Raw genomic sequence first — 17,038 nt, 5'->3', positions numbered from 1 at the left:
CAATGAAAAGAAAGCAGCATCGTGATGTTGTAGGTGGAGGCCACTGCCTGCCAGTGATGCTGCTATACACAGAGACTGACAAGTCTTAGGTGTTCAAGAAATGCTAGCGCCCCCTGAGACTCTCTCACGGACTTCATCAGAACAATAAGGGAAAAATTAAAAAGGGACAGATCTTCTCAATATGTGACTTGATGGTTTTTGATACTCATGTACTTGCACCACTAACATAGTCCTGAGTACATCATTACAGGTGCTGCTTCTTAACCTTGAGGAAGTGATGGTGATACTTATAAGAAAAAGTACTCTATTTGACGGCCAAGCATACATGAAATAAAAAAGTGAAGTTTAAACGTAGGTCGTCAGACCAGAGACTTGAGAAACGTAGAGAATAGAAACTAGAAACCTGAAGCAATCATGAACAGAGTCATAGAAATCAATTTTCAAGCCCCTGAGGATTTTAACATTGATGATTGTGGCTATTTGTATGTTTTGTTTTGTTTTTACAAAATTAAAAAATCTTAAATGTTTTTATTTATTTTTGAGAGAGAGAGAGAGAGAGAGAACGAGCAGGGGAGGGGCAGAGAGAGAGAGAGAGAGAGAGAGAGAGACAGAGAGAATCTGAAGCAGGCTTCAGGTTTCAAGCGGTCAGCACAGAGCCTGACATGGGGCTTGAGTCCACAAACCGTGAGATCATGACCTGAGCCGAAGTCAGACACTTAACTCACTGAGCCACCCAGGCACCCCATTGGCTATTTGTATGTTATCATTAGTCACACCCTGTAGGTGGTGGTCCTGACTAAAGTGATAAGCTGCAGTTAGAGGAGCTGGAGGTGCCAAATGGTTCCTTTTGCTATTTTACCCCTTCTTTTGGGATTCCGAGTATGACTTGGATGTTTATGAGATTCATGGGAAATTAGCTGCTAACCAGAGGACTCAAATATTATAACAGTAACCAGCATTTTAATTCTATTTTTGTTACTGAATTTATGTTCAAAGAGATACTTCTATTTTCTTCATTTGGTTGCGCACGTGCGCACGCACACACGCGCGCGCACACACACACACACACACACACACAGTTGCAGGATGAGGTTCTGTCCAGATAAAGTACTAGAATATTCTTTAGTTCTTATAAAAAATGGCCTATCCTCGGCTTGGATTCCATTTATTCCAGGTTTTGGCTGAGCACATTATCTCTGGTTTGGTCGTTGCTTCCTCCCTCCAGACCCTCACCCCCACCCACTTGGTAGGATTCTCTTTCCAAATTGAAATATCTGCTTCGTATTCCCTTTGATTCTCCAAAGGCATTAGAGCCGATAGGGAGTCTTAGTCATTCAGTCAATACTCTTTGATACATTTACCTAAATGGCATGTTCTTCCTCGTGTCGTTGCATCCACGCAGTAATTAAATGTGCCTTCAGACAGTATTGAAGGTAGGTAGTCTGAGCTTATTGCTTAATTAGTTCGGGTTTGTCCTGCAGTTTCCCATCACTGTGCAATCAATACTGCTGTAGAGAACATTCCACCAATATTGGGAAAAGATGCCTCCTGCGTCCACGAGTGGATGCAGTGGAGTTCAGCTGTGTTGTAAGTTAGTCATATTGGAAATATCAAGTCATCTGTAATTCCATAGAGCTGGCTAAAGGAACATGCCTCTTCAAAACACATTATTTACACAAAAAACCCCTACCTGCTTCCTTGGGGTCTGCTCTTCCTTTCTCCTTCCATGTCTTCAGGTTACTAACAATTTCACCCAAATGAAAGATACCGCTTGAAACGCTTGCTGCCGAAGGGAACTCTTGTGCTATTTTACCACATTTTGGGCCATCCACAGTAATTTGATTCAAATAAAAAGCTGATATCTTCCTAACAAGAGCTCTGTCACAGGCCTGAGACACTATGGACTGAGGGAGTCACGAACCTCCATGATGTGTATCCAGAACTCGACACAAAATGTGGCCTATGGAACCAGAGGCCAGGACCACGTGTCCTGCAGACTCAGCCTCCTGAGGTGACCAGGCCATGTTTTCCATGGTTTGTTGTGTGGAATTTCCTTCCAGGGTAATTTGGGTTAAATCGAGAGCCTCATATATAGGACACTGGGTGACAGTTTGGCCCTATTCAGATTACAAGCCCATCTCTTCCTGTAAATGCCAAGTGGATGATATTCTCCAAATCAAGTGATCATGGCTATTTTATTAAATTACTTGTAGCTGGACAGCAGTTTTCAAAGACAGTAAGCTGTATCTGTGATGGAAAAACCCCAGCAGGGCAAAAGTAATTAGACTGTGCATATCTTGTCAATAGGGCTTTTTGTTTGGTTATTAATTCATTTATTCAAAAAATATTTTTTGAGTACCTATAGTATGTCAAGCACTATGTCAGGATCTGGAAACATAGCAGTAGACACGGCAGACAAAGTTACGGCCCTCAGGTAGCTCAGTTAATTCTTTTTAATCTTTGCATTGTCTAACCCAGTGTCCAACATACAGTAAGTAGTCCCTCAATAAATGATTGTTAACTTGAATAGAAGGTATGCATCAGTGCATCATCGCCATCTGTGTTTTTAAGCTTTGGTTAATCTGCACCTTTGACTGAGCCTTACTGTGCACATAATACCATTAGTAACTACTCGAGCAGCTAATATTTATTTAATAAAATGTCAGCTGAGTTGCATTCATTAGTTCATTGTCTCAGGGCAGTTTTCTATTTGACCTAAAGATTTCTAAAGACCTTTCTAGTCATGTTGAAAAAACCCGCCTACCTATCTACCATTGGAGGATTTCAATTACTTTGTGTTTTGGTCTAGGCTGGTAGTAACTTATTTTGAATTCTCTTGCCCAAGCCATTAATTGGCAGTTGACTCCCATGTACATAGCTCATACTGGGCACATAGTAGGCAGTTAAATAGGTTCTGGTTGAGTGAACCAGATGCAGACTTATGTTTTGCTATATGTGTCTACTGGACCCTTGGTTTTTTGTTTTTATTTTTTGTAAGATTCTAGCAACACTGTTTTGATGAAATATTTTTTAAAAATAGCAATTTTTTCAAGTCTGTCAATGCATTTCTGCAAAGTAACCTTTGTTTCTTGCACCATTTTGCTAGGAGCTTAGGGATTATACCATATGTACAACAACAACATAAAACCTTTAAAAATGTAGAACTTGGAGTACTTGACTGTTTGTAAAGTATTTTTAAATTAATTTTTAATGAGTTTTAATATTTTAATATTGTACTGATTTTAAGTAAGAAAGTTGTTCTTGTGTTAGACAGTGTACAATATTACTTCATGGGATAATGTTTAATTAAAATACACTAATTTATGTATTTGTTTATTAGCTTTATCCCTAAAGCAGAGGGAACTGCTGCATAATTTTATGAAAAATGTAAATGAGGGTTTTGGCATCACTAATAAAGTTAAATTAGCATAGGTAAAAATGTATGCTTTCACTTTCAAAACTTTATACAAGAGAACCTTAAGATGTTGATTTGACATATAATATAGATCACTTTTCAGTGAAAAGATTAAACTCCCATGAATACAACCTTCTATTTTTCTAATTTCCTTTTGGCTTTATTAGGTTTTACCTGATTTGTTCTTGTCTCAAAATATTTTCTCTTATTTCTATAATTGCAGGAGTCATTTTGATGCAAGGATATTGTAGTAAGGTTTTTTTTTTTTTTTTTTAAACATTTGGAAATAGTTAGCTCCCCTCACTCAGTATGGTCCACTTTGAGTATTGATGTAACAAATGAGAAACACCTTATTGAATGTTATATGTTCTTTACTGATTTAGCTTACCCCTAACTTCGATTTTACGCTCCTTGAGATTGGGGTCTGGTTTTCGTGAACTTTTGCTGCAGTTTTGACGTCCTTCATATTTTGGATATAAGCAATAATATCATAGCCTTAACCTTATTATTATGGAACTTATCATCTTATTTTTCCTTTAAAAATTGTTTAAATCTCTTGATATAGGCGAAGAGAAAGAATGAAGAGGAATGGCATACTCTGGTTTTTCAGAGTTTTATTTAAATGTTCTAGGTACCCTTACGCAAACATCTACTGTGTTTCCTGTCCTGGGTTCAGGGGGCCAAGGGTACCTTCAGTAGCATCATGTTTCCAAGCAGAAAAGAAAGCAGATTCCAAGTGCATTTAAAAGGGGACAGCCCTGAGGTATTTTCTCCCCATTCTTCCTTTGTTAGTTATTTATATTCACACTTCTTCACTTCACTACGTTCCTTAGTAAACAGCTTGCAGGGGGGTTGATGTTTGTTAATGAACTGTCAATAAACACATGTTCTTCCAGACTTCTTAAAAAAAGACTCTTTTGGGGGTGAGCATGCTGGTTTCCAATTCCTGTTCGCGCCCTGGAGACAGAGAGAGGAGTCTTGGCCGTGGACCCGGCCTCAGAGCTGGGCACGGTTGCAATCACGTGGTGAAAGTGCAGCCTTTGTGCCCAGAGGAAAGCGGAAGGTTTTGACAGAGTGTGTGGTAGTAGTTTAAGTCGGGAAGTGTTTGGAAACAGGGTTGCTAGCATTCCCAACAAAGCTGGGGAAGTCTCTCCAAAGAACAAAAGGCAACACACACACACACACACACACACACACACACGCGTGCACACACACATCAGGGTGAGCACTCTCTTCCCTGTTGATATTAGAGTGAGTCAGAGGCTGACCCTTGTTGGAAGAGGGGACAAATAACCACATCTTTGTTGAGGGGAATAAGGTCTAGTCATTTTCTTTCTTTTCTCCTGTTCCTTATTCTCTCTTTGGCTCCTCTTTTCTCTTGATTGCTAAAAATCTCCACTGAAGTATCTAATCAAGTCCTTATGACTATAAAATGTCAACAGAGAGGAACCCCAGTCATTTGGAAAAATAACACTTTCTTTTCCACCGTGGTTCACTCAACGTGACTTGTGGGCAGAGGGAAAAGAATGATATGTTACCCGGGGGGTGGACACGGTGGAGAGGCCAGAAGCATGCCCTTTTGTTGTTGGCAGTCTGAAGCTACAAATTAAACAAGAGAAACTTAGAACGGCCTTTAAAAGAAAACTATTTATAATTTCATTAGTATTATTACTGCCCTCTATTCACTGTGAAACAAATTGTCCCAAGAGCAACAATTCTGGAAATTTGTGCCTTAGAAAAAAATGTTGAATTTCCCAGTATCCTTGTCTGTTTTTTTTTTTTTCCCTTAAAAATTTCATGCATTGTTAGGGAAGAAAAGTCTAGTCTAACTCACAAATGCATCCTTATTCTCATGTATATTTGATACCGGCCCCAGTCTAATCTGATAAAGTGCACTTTGCCTGTGGTGTCTTACAATAAGCTGGCTGCATTAGTGCCGGGAAAAATCAATACCGATTTATAATTTACCATCGCAAAAACCTATCACTTTTTATGACCCTCCATCCTGGCTCATTAATATTACATTAAAACACACACACCCACTGCAACAGGGGGAAATTGTAGCTTGTCAGGTTTACAGCCATAAAGAAACCTTTAATTGGGCTTAGTTTGGGAATTCAGGCACAGATTTTGTTTATTTGTTTTCTTTTTAATATATCATATTTACCTTGGTGGATTTTAAGATGGTGCATAATATACCTATCTATTTCTCTGTAAAGAAAGAAGAAAAGTGTGTCCCAGAAATTCTGAAATATACTTGCACAAAGCTCTCCGGGTATATGTTTTAATTGTACCTAATAGTATCTTGCCTGTTTTTCTGTAGGCTCCAAACCCTTTTCACTTCCTTCTTTTTTCTTTCTGTGTGAGTGTGGGATTTCTTTCTCTCTGTGCGGAAGCATTCCAGCTGATATTCTCTTATCTTTTTGGTTTGTCATAGTTGATATTTATTTTGCCCCTCCTCAGATCACGAAGAAGCTAAATGCCATCTTTTGCATTGTCTGTCTCCCAAAGAAAGGATGCATATTTGATATTTCTTCCACACCGAATGGAGAATATTACGCTGACCCTGCTTAGAAACGTAATGGTTCTCCCAGGGCTTGCTTTTCCCCAGCAGAGAACTATAGAGCGTGTGTGTGTGTGTGTGTGTGTGTGTGTGTGTACGTCCTCAATTCTTTCACCTTAAAGAAACCCCAGAAGAAAAATTAACAATACTCTTTCCTTAACCATGTCTATTAAGCAGCTTTGCCCTCATATGTTTTTAGACTTAAAAGTCTTATATCTAAATTCTTTCCAGATAATGTAAAAAAAAAAATGATGTCACTGTTTATGTTGGCAGCTGCAAGGTGCTCTATTTATTTCATACTATTCAAATAGTTTCCAGGGAATTTTTCCTGTTAATATCACGAAGAACCAACCTTACCACATGGCTTGCTCCTTTTCCCTGGCTGCCTGAAAGGTTAAGGTCTTTTCCCCCCTCTCAAAAAGAGGTAAAATGAAGTGTAAAGCAGAGCCAAATAAATAAATAAATAAGGGGAAGGGGAAATTCAGTGTGTTCTCAAGTGTGCAGTAGATCCGCACCGTGCAGCAAATACATGTCGTGATTGGGTTTTTAAAAGACGTCCGCCTCGCCTCTGACTGACAGGGCCTATTGATTTTTTAGGTTTCTGCCGTCATCGGTTTCCAGCCTCACAGCGGCCGCGTGTCGGGGGTCAGGGCGCACCAGGGCGCAGTGAGCCAGCCCTCGCCACTTCCCAAAGTGAAGGGCCGCTGAAAGAAAATCAATCATGTCATAAGTGAGAAGCATCAAAAATTTTCCCCCTGTATGGCCAAGACCCATCAGCCTGTCTCCACTCAGTAGCTAAGGTTAGGCATCTGTCAAGTCAGACTAGGTGAAAAGTATTAGAAATGCCAGTTAACCCATGGGTAGACTGTGGAGGTGCGATGCTGCCTCTTCCCTTTGTCTGGCCATCCCGGGATGATGCGATTGGCATTCTCACTTAATTTTGGAGCTAGCATCACCCATTTTCCATCCCTTTAGCCTCTGTGTCTCTCTCTACTCTTCCCCCTCTTACTTAAGGCAGGAAGCATTGGGGCCTGGGACCCTGTTTACTTAAGAACTAGTGAAGTGTCAGAATGGATGCTTTCTCCTAGGAGCCCACTGGGAAGGCAGCGCTTCTGTGTTTTACCAAGTCACAGAATGTATTTCCCCAGGTGAGACAGATTTCCTCCACCCATTTCGTATCTAGCTTTGGAAACAAACATTGCACAGATAGCTCTAATTGTAAAATTAATTGGGCACATCACATGGTAGGAAATTTTTATTTGACCACTGTGTTGATGTTTCTGAACTGATTGGACACTAAATTTTCTTCCTGCTCAACGAATTGGGAGGAAATATATTTTTGCTTCTCAGAGAAATGATCAGGAGTATGCCATTCATTTTAAAGTGCCTTTTTATATTTATTACATTCCAAATCTATAGAATTCAATTGCATAGTTTGGCGAAACAAACATTATTAAGTGACTAGTGTGGAGAAACCCTTTGACGTTTACCTTCTAATTCTGCATTTGGTAATTGGCTAGAATGTGATGATAGGTACCTTTCAAGATATAAATTATGGACAATGTATTCTGTGGGGAAAATGATAGCCTTTGATTCTCATACTTTAGTTTGCATTTATTTTAATCAATACAGTTTTTTAAATGAATAGTTTTGTTTGCTTGTCTATTTTTGCTGGTCAGGAAGGGTGGGTTGGAGCACTGGCTGATGTCAGGCTGGTCTTACCTCGTGCTTTCCACCCACTCAGTGCCTCTCCTTTCAGGCTTGTCTCTGTTGGTTGACAATGATTCCATGATAGTCACTGCCAATTTAAGACCAGTTTGAAAGCTCCTGAGAAGAGCTTCTTTCTAGGAAATCTGCAGGAGGAGTTCATTTAGGTGGTGGGACAGATGCTAAGATCTCCTCTGCTTGGGGTGACCACCTCAGGAGCATTGGAGGAACCTGAAAATGGATTGAGCTGAGAGCTCTGTTGTAACTTTCCACACCTAAATTGACATTCACTGCCTGAACCAAGATGTATACTCACTAATAAATATTTTAGCTCTCCATGCTTCAGTGATTACGCTAGCCATTCCATACAGATAAAAAGACAAAATGTTTCTTTAATCAGTACTGTGATGTGAGACCGTTAAGGTAATAGTGCTTGAAACTATTAGAATCTTGAAGATATTGACTGGCTTGCTTTTGGCATGGCAATTATAATTACATTTTTAGGTTACATTTTATGGGTTTATACTAGTTATTCTAACATAAAAGAAATTGCTGTCCAGAATTTTAACAGAGGGGAGAATGATCTAGGTTGAAATCCTCAGCAGTCCAGGCATCAGAGACTGCTAATATACGATCTAATTGTGATCAATACTTTCTTTTCTAGTTTCTGTAATGACAAGGCCTTCGCAATAAAAACACTACCATCTTTTTGAAATCCACAGAATGATAAATGACCCAGGCCAACTTGAGGGGGAAAGTGTAGTGTATTTTACATTCCTAGTGATTTATTATGGATTTGTGAACATAGCTGGTGTGAAATCAAGCTCAGGGAAAAAAAGGACGAAAAGTACCCAACAAAGAAATCCATTCTGCCTAAAATACCTAGGTTTAAGTCCCATTACCATTGATGTGAGCTAAGTACTCTCATCAAGGGTCTTAGGAACACTTGAGTATTTAGATTCTTTTGTTACATTACAGGAAAGGAGATAAAGCCAACACAATGAACCAATACTTGGCTATGTAAGAATGGATAGGTCAGCCTAACTCACGTGATACATAAAAAGGACCAATTTGATTCTGCCTTGACAATAAATGAAAGCCCAGCCTTGTAGAAACTCTTAGCTGGGTCTGTTTGCTTTCAGAGACAGTGTTTTGGGCAAGTTCTGGAGGCAGGTTATTTAGTCTAAGAAGGGAAATCTGCTTGTTTCTTAACTATTAGGGATATAACTTCCTTTAGTGTAAAGCAGAGTCCAGTCATCCCCAACCAAATTTTGCCTGTATGGAAGTACATTGCTGTCCTAATCAAACCCAGCTGGTCATTCAGACCTGACAGGTAAAATGTTAGATTTATGAAGCCTATACTATACAAAAGTGAAAAATGTGTCAATATGAGCCCCCTTTCAGCCTCCGCCACAATTATGTATGGCCAATAGTGTTTCTCATGTGGCTATGGTTAGGTTTCTCAGTCTTTCCATTTTTGATTTTTGTTTATAGGTTGCCTGTTGACATTTCGCTTTAGGCCAGCTCTTAGTATGTAATATTACTGATGTCCTTCCATCTTCTCACCTCCCTCTCTTCCTTGTCTTTGTCTCCTCTTTCTTTCACCCTATCCCCCAACTCTTTTTTTCTTACAAAAACCAAAACTCTTTTGTTAAGAATTGAAAAAATATATGAAGGCACTATATAGCATTTGCAAATTTGGGACTGATCCAATATACTTTCTGTCATTCACCATACCCCTGCGTCTCATAAAGAAAATTTCCAGTGTCATGTTGAAGTGAATGGATTTTTTCCCTATTAACCAGGAAATGTCCCATTTTCCTGCCCTAGTAAATATAGCATACAGTAAGTAGTTAGTACAAGGGCTAATCTCTTATTCATGTGTTTTCTTTGGTCAGGACTGTGGAAGGAGATACAGAAGGTGTAGGAGATTAAGTTTTTACATGAGATTATTGTCTCTTTTCTCTAGAATCAGGCTTGAGACAAAAGGGATAAAGAGTGTTTTTTGTCCTCAAATATCCAATTCATCCTATCAGATTTCCCACAGTGAGTTTCTCCACCAAGGTCTTAATGCACTACTCTGAGAATGTCTCATCAGTGACCAGAGCTGACGGGGTCTTTGAACATTAGACAGTACCCATTAGTCAAGGTCCCTGGGCTAACATCTTCTGGATGGCATTTTCTTCTAAGTGTGCCATTAGTTAGTATAATGGACTGGTGTCTGTCAGCCTTTGGGACAGGACAGAGAGAAGCATCTAAGACCCTTTGTTAGAAGAATGGGCTGTGTTTTTCCCTAACCTGGAAACATGTTCCCAGCAACATTTTAGCCCTTGAGAGACAATAAATGTTAATGGCTTTAGTGAAGTCTTTATGATCTCCCAGGTCAGAAATCTTTTTCTCCCCCTTAAAACCTCAGATATAGATTTACAAAATACTCTTCAGAACCATTATGGTCTTTTGGATAAATAGTTTTCATTTTAAAACATGTTTATAATACACATGCTTGAAAAGAGTGTTCTAAATATGTATTTTTACGATTGATCATGACAGCTCCTTAAAGAGCCATTCTTTCCTATCAGGGAGATAATGTTTATGTGTATTCAAGAAATTGTCTGCAAAACCACCATCTCAGAGCCGTGTATGTTTCCAATGAGGATTTTTTTTTTCTTCCCAGTATACTTGAAAAAATTATGTAAAACAGATTGTCAAAGTGAGACAGTTCAGAGTTGAAGATTTTGAAATGCCTCTCAAGTGGCAATTGAGAAACTCCAGGATATGAAAGATCAGACCTGCTGGGTATCCTTACTGGAGACTGTGAACATAGGTTACCAGAGATTTGGGTGATTTGCCAGACTTTCTTCCTCAAGCTTGCATGCTTTTGAAAGTCAGAAGATAAGGCTTTGATTTTTTGGATTCTCTGAACCATAGGTTGCCATCTAACATAGAGGACTTGACATCAGTCAGATTAGGGTACCTACTTGTTGGTTTATTCAGACCTTTATTGAATATGTCATTGTGCTAGGAATTAGAGCTATAAAGAGAGCAAGCTGCATTTATGACCTTGCAGAGCATTGAGAGCTATAGATAGAGTGGTAGACAGAGTGGTAAATTCTACAGTGGAAACATGAAAGAATGGGAGCGTCAGCAACATGTATTAGGAATAAGAATGGATTTGCAAATTGTAAGATAAGGGTGGCTGCAGGTTTCCTCGGGGTGCAAGGGGTTACAAACGATCAAGGGTGCTGGGTCAGGTGGGCAAGGTGGTGAGAATCAAAAGATCTCCTTATGTACGATAGCAGTGAGAATGATCAGGGCTACTACTCCCACTACCACTACGAGGGGTGATTAGGCTTTTCTGGAGCCACTTAGCCAAGAATAATACATGACTTAACGTGTGCTTCAGAGGATACATTTTTTTCTCATTCAACCAACAAATAGTTATTGCATGCCTTATGTGTGCTAGTAACTTGCGGTATAGGGTTCTGTTCTCTTGGAACTTCTACAGTATTAGCAGGATTGGGACCCTGGAGCTCAGATATTGATGAAAAATATCATGCACATAAATGTGAAATCTATAATGTGATGTCTGTAAGAGACAGGACACCGAATATTTTGTTGGTTTTGTAGGGTCTGTCTAGTGGAGGTGGTGGAGTGTGTGTGGTGATTTGACCTGGTCTGAGAGGCCAGGGAAATGCCCAAGAAGATGGTGAAGAAAGAAGGAGGGTTAAACAGGTAAAGGGGGTGGTATTGGAGTGACAGGACGCAGGAGAATATTCTAGAGAAGAAGAGTGGGAAGGAAGAGGGAAAGAAAATGGAAGGAGAAATGAAAGACAGGATGTAGTAAGGGGTAGGAATAATACCCTTTCTCCCTGACTTTCCTTTCCTCCTTAATTCTTTTGTTCTTTCAACAAATATTTATTGAGTACCTCCTAGGATCCAGACTGGTCTAGGCACTGGGGGTCCAGCATGAATGCAATAGTAAAAACAAAACAAAACAAAACAGCTCCCTGCCTACATGCTGCTTACATTTTCATGGGGAGAGACAGTAAACAAGTCAAATATACAGGTCATCAGATGGTGATGAATTCTACTGAGGAAAATAATTCAGGAGATGGGGAAAGGGAGCATTTGGAGTGGGATTGGCATTGTTATTTGAAATACAGTAGCCAGAAAAAGCCCTGCTGATAGGTTGTTAGTTGGGTAAAGACCCGAAAGAGCAGAGGGAGTGGGCAGATGTCTAGGGGAAGTGAAGTTAGAGCAGACCATGCAGTGTGAAGCGAGGCCCTGAAAGAAGTGTGTGTGTCTAGCAGGCTTGAGGAAGAGTAAGGAGGACAGTGTGATTGGAACAGAATAAGCAAGGAAGAGATAGGTGGATGACGCTGCCAGAGGCATAATGGCACCATTTTGGGGACCCTGTAGGCCATATGAAGATCTTGGGTCTTTCCTCTGCATGAGATGGGAAGCCATTGGAAATAGAGGACAAATAGATGAGAAGGTTTTTAGGCAGTGATGAAGATGTCCTTCTAGTCATTAACAGTAAGCAAATAATTCCTAAACTAAAGGGAAGCATTTCCTGGTCTCCTGGTTTCTTGAGTGAAACCGTAAAACTGCTGCAACTTAAGATTCCTTTTCTTTCTTTCTTTCTTTCTTTCTTTCTTTCTTTCTTTCTTTCTTTCTTTCTTTCTTTCTTTCAGAATGGCCTCTGAGTCACATCCACTAACAGTTTTAAGCTGATCTTAATTCATAAAGATGCATTTTGGAACAATTCCTTTCAGCCATAAAGGGTTTGCTTTGATAGCCCTATTGCTAAAATTCTTTCTGAATGATCTATTTAGTTGTGTGACAATTATATACTGAAATATGCAGCATGTGTGCTATATGGGTGGGGTGAATGAAATAAACTCAGCTGAAGTTTGAGTGACAAGGTACCCAGCTGGGAGGGTGAAAAAGAAGGGAGGGAGAAGGAGCCGCTGGGGATGCAGATCGAGGTGGGCAGGCAAGACAATGGCCTGTCCTGATAAGCACCTTTTTACAAAGGTCATCAGTCAGTCATGGGGACTCAGCTCAGACACCTTAGCTTTTGTGTAAGCTGAAGTTTTATTCTTTAAAGAAGCCAGTGGGATCTCTAAAAGGAAGGTTAAAAATCACCATGGCAATCAACAAGGTGATCAAGAAGAAATATTTGCCTATCCATATCTAAATACTTTGTTATCCATCTAGAAGTGTCCTTTTTCTATTCTCTTTCTAGCATCAGGGCGATATTCCTTTGATATTAATCCTTAATATTAATCTCTCAACACTAGACAGTAATTCCAAAGTTATGGACTCCAGGTTCTCTGCACTTTTAACAGGGGGAGGTGAGAGAGTATGTCCAGAATCTTACTTAGCTCTTGAAGACAATACTGAATGGTGTTGGTTTGCTGGACTTTTTAGAGGCCACAATCAGAGCAAAAATCTTCTTATGTTTATACCTCTTCAGGCTGTGAGACCATTTGCAGCATCTTTTCTTGCGGTCTTTTGGTCTTCTCCTTGGCAGTTCCCTTCTACGGCATTTGTTCTAGGAAACAAAGAGGCTCTTGTGAGACTTGGAGCAAACTCTCCTTGATTTCCAGTGAATATTCATCAAGAACAATCAGTGAGTCTCTACGCCTTGACCTGAGTTGGGAGGTGTGTGGTAACCCAAGCAGAAGCAAAGAAGACCCTAAGAAGAGAACCATTGAGAGCTGGTACTGTTGGGTCCAGGAACTTGATGCTGAAAAGTAGTTTCACTGATGTTTGCTTGCTAAAATCCACATTTGCTTTTCTTGGGGGTCCATGTCCCAAACCTAGCTGACTTTTTACAGTCACTCATTTGGCCAGAGAGAGCCAGAATTTGCAGGCCTCCTTGGACAGGCTGTCTTCCAGGACCGGTGGGCATAAGAACAAATATCAGTCACCCAGTGATTTTCATGATCAAAGTACTTTCTAAATTCAAATGAATTCCTCATGTAAGAATCAGGTTAAGCATTGTTATCCCCACTTTATAGATGGGTGTGCCTCGATTTCTTTATTCCGAAGATAGATTTTGAGTCCACGACAAATGTGCTTAGCATTATAGTCAATTGAAGATGAAAAGGCCTATTAGGCTGCCCGATATTGCCCCTCCCTCTCCACCTCCACACAACCAGAACAGGAAGCTCCCTGCAATCTACTTTCTACTTCTTTGGCCAGGCTTCATTTAAACGTCCCAGGGGAACCTCCCTATAAGGCTAACCTTGGAGAAAGAATCTGATTCTAAAAAGCCGCTTTTGTGTTCTCAGTGCTGCAACCACCCCCCTCTGCTGAAAGGCTCTTGGAAGTGAGAAGAATATGGTTGGAAGTCTTTTTTCCTTTCTCTTTAAGGTGAATTGCAAATTCCAAGAGTCACATGTGTATCTTTTCCTTTCATAGTAGATTTTTATATGCCTTTCTAGGTTTACTAACAGACATACTGGATTTTGAGTTACAGTTGGGACATGAGCTCATGAAATTAGTATTAACTGCTTTAACCTGTGGGTGCTCGTGTTTATGGAATAAGCAAGTCATAATCGCTGACCACAGCCATTAAAATCTGATGTGAGTCAACTTTGAGTACAAAGACTTTCTATAAGCCAACCCTCTTGAAGCAGAAATGATCACAATTTAATATAATGAGAATAATTAATAAGGAGTGTGCCAGTGACCTTGAATATTAATATTGTTTCCTTTTCCTGTAAACAAACCAGGGTATTTTATTATTATTTTAGTGTGTAATTTGGCATAAACACTCCTTTTCACATAATTTCCCCAGGTGACTTTTGTCTCCTTGGCAATTTCCGGCTTTAATAAAGAAAACCTAATTAAGAAGGAGCTGTTGATTGGTTTGCTAGTGTAATTAACACAGGTGATGCTAATGAGTTTCTATGAAACCGGTGGTTTATGGGAAAAATAAACAGACCGCTGTTGCATATGGCCCAACTGATATGTGCACTCTGGAAGAAATGATGATTTCCCGGTCTCCTGTGAGTGGTTTGTGGGCATGGAATAGGCAGATAAAATATTTTATAAGATTCATTAGTGGAACTAGACCAAATTGGAAGTAAAAGTCTCAATGTCAGGTGATATTTAAAAAATGTGATCTCTGATTGTACGTATTAGGTCTTTTTTTTTTTTTTTCATGTGCTTTAAGAGGGCAGATTTCTTTTGTTTGGGGTATGTTTCTGACCATCACGGTTGCCCTTTTAAGTTGGCAAGGCCCCCAGTGGACTTTCTAGAGTCATTTTAATTTTCATTCTCTTCTCCCTAATTTTGCTCATTAACCCTTGAGGATGTGTTGACCAGAAATGCACATGGAATTCTTGTAGAAATTAAGACTCCTGAGACCCATCATTCTTGGTCTACAACTGCTTCCTGAGATACACTTGATATTTATATTTTCAGTGGCATCCATGCTAGACTGGTCCAACCAGAGTGACTTAAAAGAGGCGAATTTTCTCTTTCTGGCTTTCTTTGCTGGGCTGGGAAAGGAGGTAGGGACTGTGGTTCAGATTTCATTTGGGAACATTATAAGATGAACGAGATTCATGGCATCGATGCACCTTTTCTCATTATAAATTTTACTCAGAATACTTGCCTGTTATTTTTGATAATGTATAGATACCACCCTCAATTTCAAAATAGGTTCCCAAAGTTACTTACACGAAAGATTTGATAGACTAAGACCTTTGATGTTTACCTAGTTTTTCTGGACCTCTTCCCTTTTCCATTGGTGTGTTCTTCAAGTCAGTCTTAAAAACATGTGTTTTCTCTTTATTTTCATCTCATTTTTATCATCAGCTAGTTAATTCTTTTTCTTTCTCCTTTTTTCCACCTCCAAAAATGCCTGTTCTACTTTGTCTCTCATCTATTGCTATGTGACAGAAAAGCCAGAGACATTCTGTGTCTTGCGGTGCACCTCCAGGGACATCTTTTGAACTCTCATAATTTGTATTTATTGCCACCCACTTTGTAAGTTCACAGTTTAATTTGCCAGCAGTGGCAGTGTTAGGCCGACACAGTAAAACAAGATAACGTTAAAATGTCAGAATGAGAGGGGGCATGAATGATGCATTACCCCTACTAGGACTTGCACTTGTCATTCCCTTCCACCAAAGTGATGTTAACTACCTTTTGAGAGCTTTATCTGACTGGTATTACTCGGAAATAGGATCATTAGTTCACTGTTCTGATTAGGAAGCCGCTATGCTTGATTAACTCTTCTTGGACTAGGATCTCAGTGGAGGCATTAAATGAATAGCACAGACTTAGACATCTATAACTAATTTATAATTATTTTTTTGCAATTATTTGTAGTTGTTGACATGTGTTTTTCCATGATGTGGTATTAACGGGGATGAGTGAAACCTACTGGAGAAAAGACAAGGGTGTTTGAGTTGCAGTTTTAATTCACATTTAAGGGAAAGTCTTCTAGATTTAAAAATTTTTTTCCCCGTGGACGGATGCTAAACCGTCGTTCTTAATAGCATCAATATTTGTTCACAAACCTTTTGAAATTCCTGATTTTTGGAAATTGGCTCTTTGGTACTTTTTTCAGAATTCCTGTCCTAGGAGGAAACTGATAGACTTCATGTTTATTCATGGGGACTCTCTATATAAGAAGCAGGGTTAATGTGTGTCTTGAGAAACTTCCCAAGTGATAAATCTAGGGTATTGGAACAGGAAACACCTCTTCCCTTTCTTATTCCTCCAAACCACCTTACAACTGCTTTTTCCCTGCTTAAATTTTTTTCTGATCTTGCTGCTGTCTGAAACCCTAGCATATTGAGTCTCTAGCTTCTGACAAAATACATAACTCTCTTTCCCCTTGCAAACTTACACTCTATACTTAAAGTTTAGTGTAGGTTTCTCTTAAGGGCAGGGTTTGATAAGGAATGTGTTGAAAGACTCGGAGATGGATATGGGCATGGCACTTAAGAGGAAATTTGTCTGGAACAAGGATCTTGATAGTAGTGAAGACTTTTAGTTCAGCCTTTCTGAAATAAGAATATTTTTTCTCCTGTACTTCTAAGCAGAAACAGAGCTATATGGAACAATCTGGGAGGGATCTGTGTATCTCATGCACCACTGTGTATACAGTGCCTACTCTTCTAGATGCTTAAGATGCATTTGTTAAATGGATTGGGTGAAGCTATCACTGAAAAGCAGCGGAGCAATGCCCCCAGCCCCCATTCAAGTACTTCTCTCTCAATGTCTTATTTCCTGAAAGGGTTTTTTATCTGTGTAGATCCAGAAACTTGGGTTGTTATTACAGATGCTGCTGATGAACCTGGGGTTACTCTGAGCATATTAACAGCAGC

The 17,038-nt window shown here is 39.6% G+C and overlaps 1 protein-coding gene across 11 annotated transcripts in view; it reads left to right on the top strand.

Annotated features, from left to right (window-relative positions):
• Positions 1-17,038, top strand: part of EBF1 (EBF transcription factor 1) — a 390,763-nt gene that overhangs the window by 111,982 nt on the left and 261,743 nt on the right. The window lies entirely within an intron of this gene.

The sequence above is a fragment of the Herpailurus yagouaroundi genome, unplaced genomic scaffold (assembly GCF_014898765.1).
Source record: "Herpailurus yagouaroundi ecotype Mexico unplaced genomic scaffold, PumYag 29, whole genome shotgun sequence".
Classification (NCBI taxonomy): Eukaryota; Metazoa; Chordata; class Mammalia; order Carnivora; family Felidae; genus Herpailurus; species Herpailurus yagouaroundi.
The sequence above is the reverse complement of the archived record's forward strand: the minus strand, read 5'-3'. Positions and strand labels throughout refer to the sequence as shown.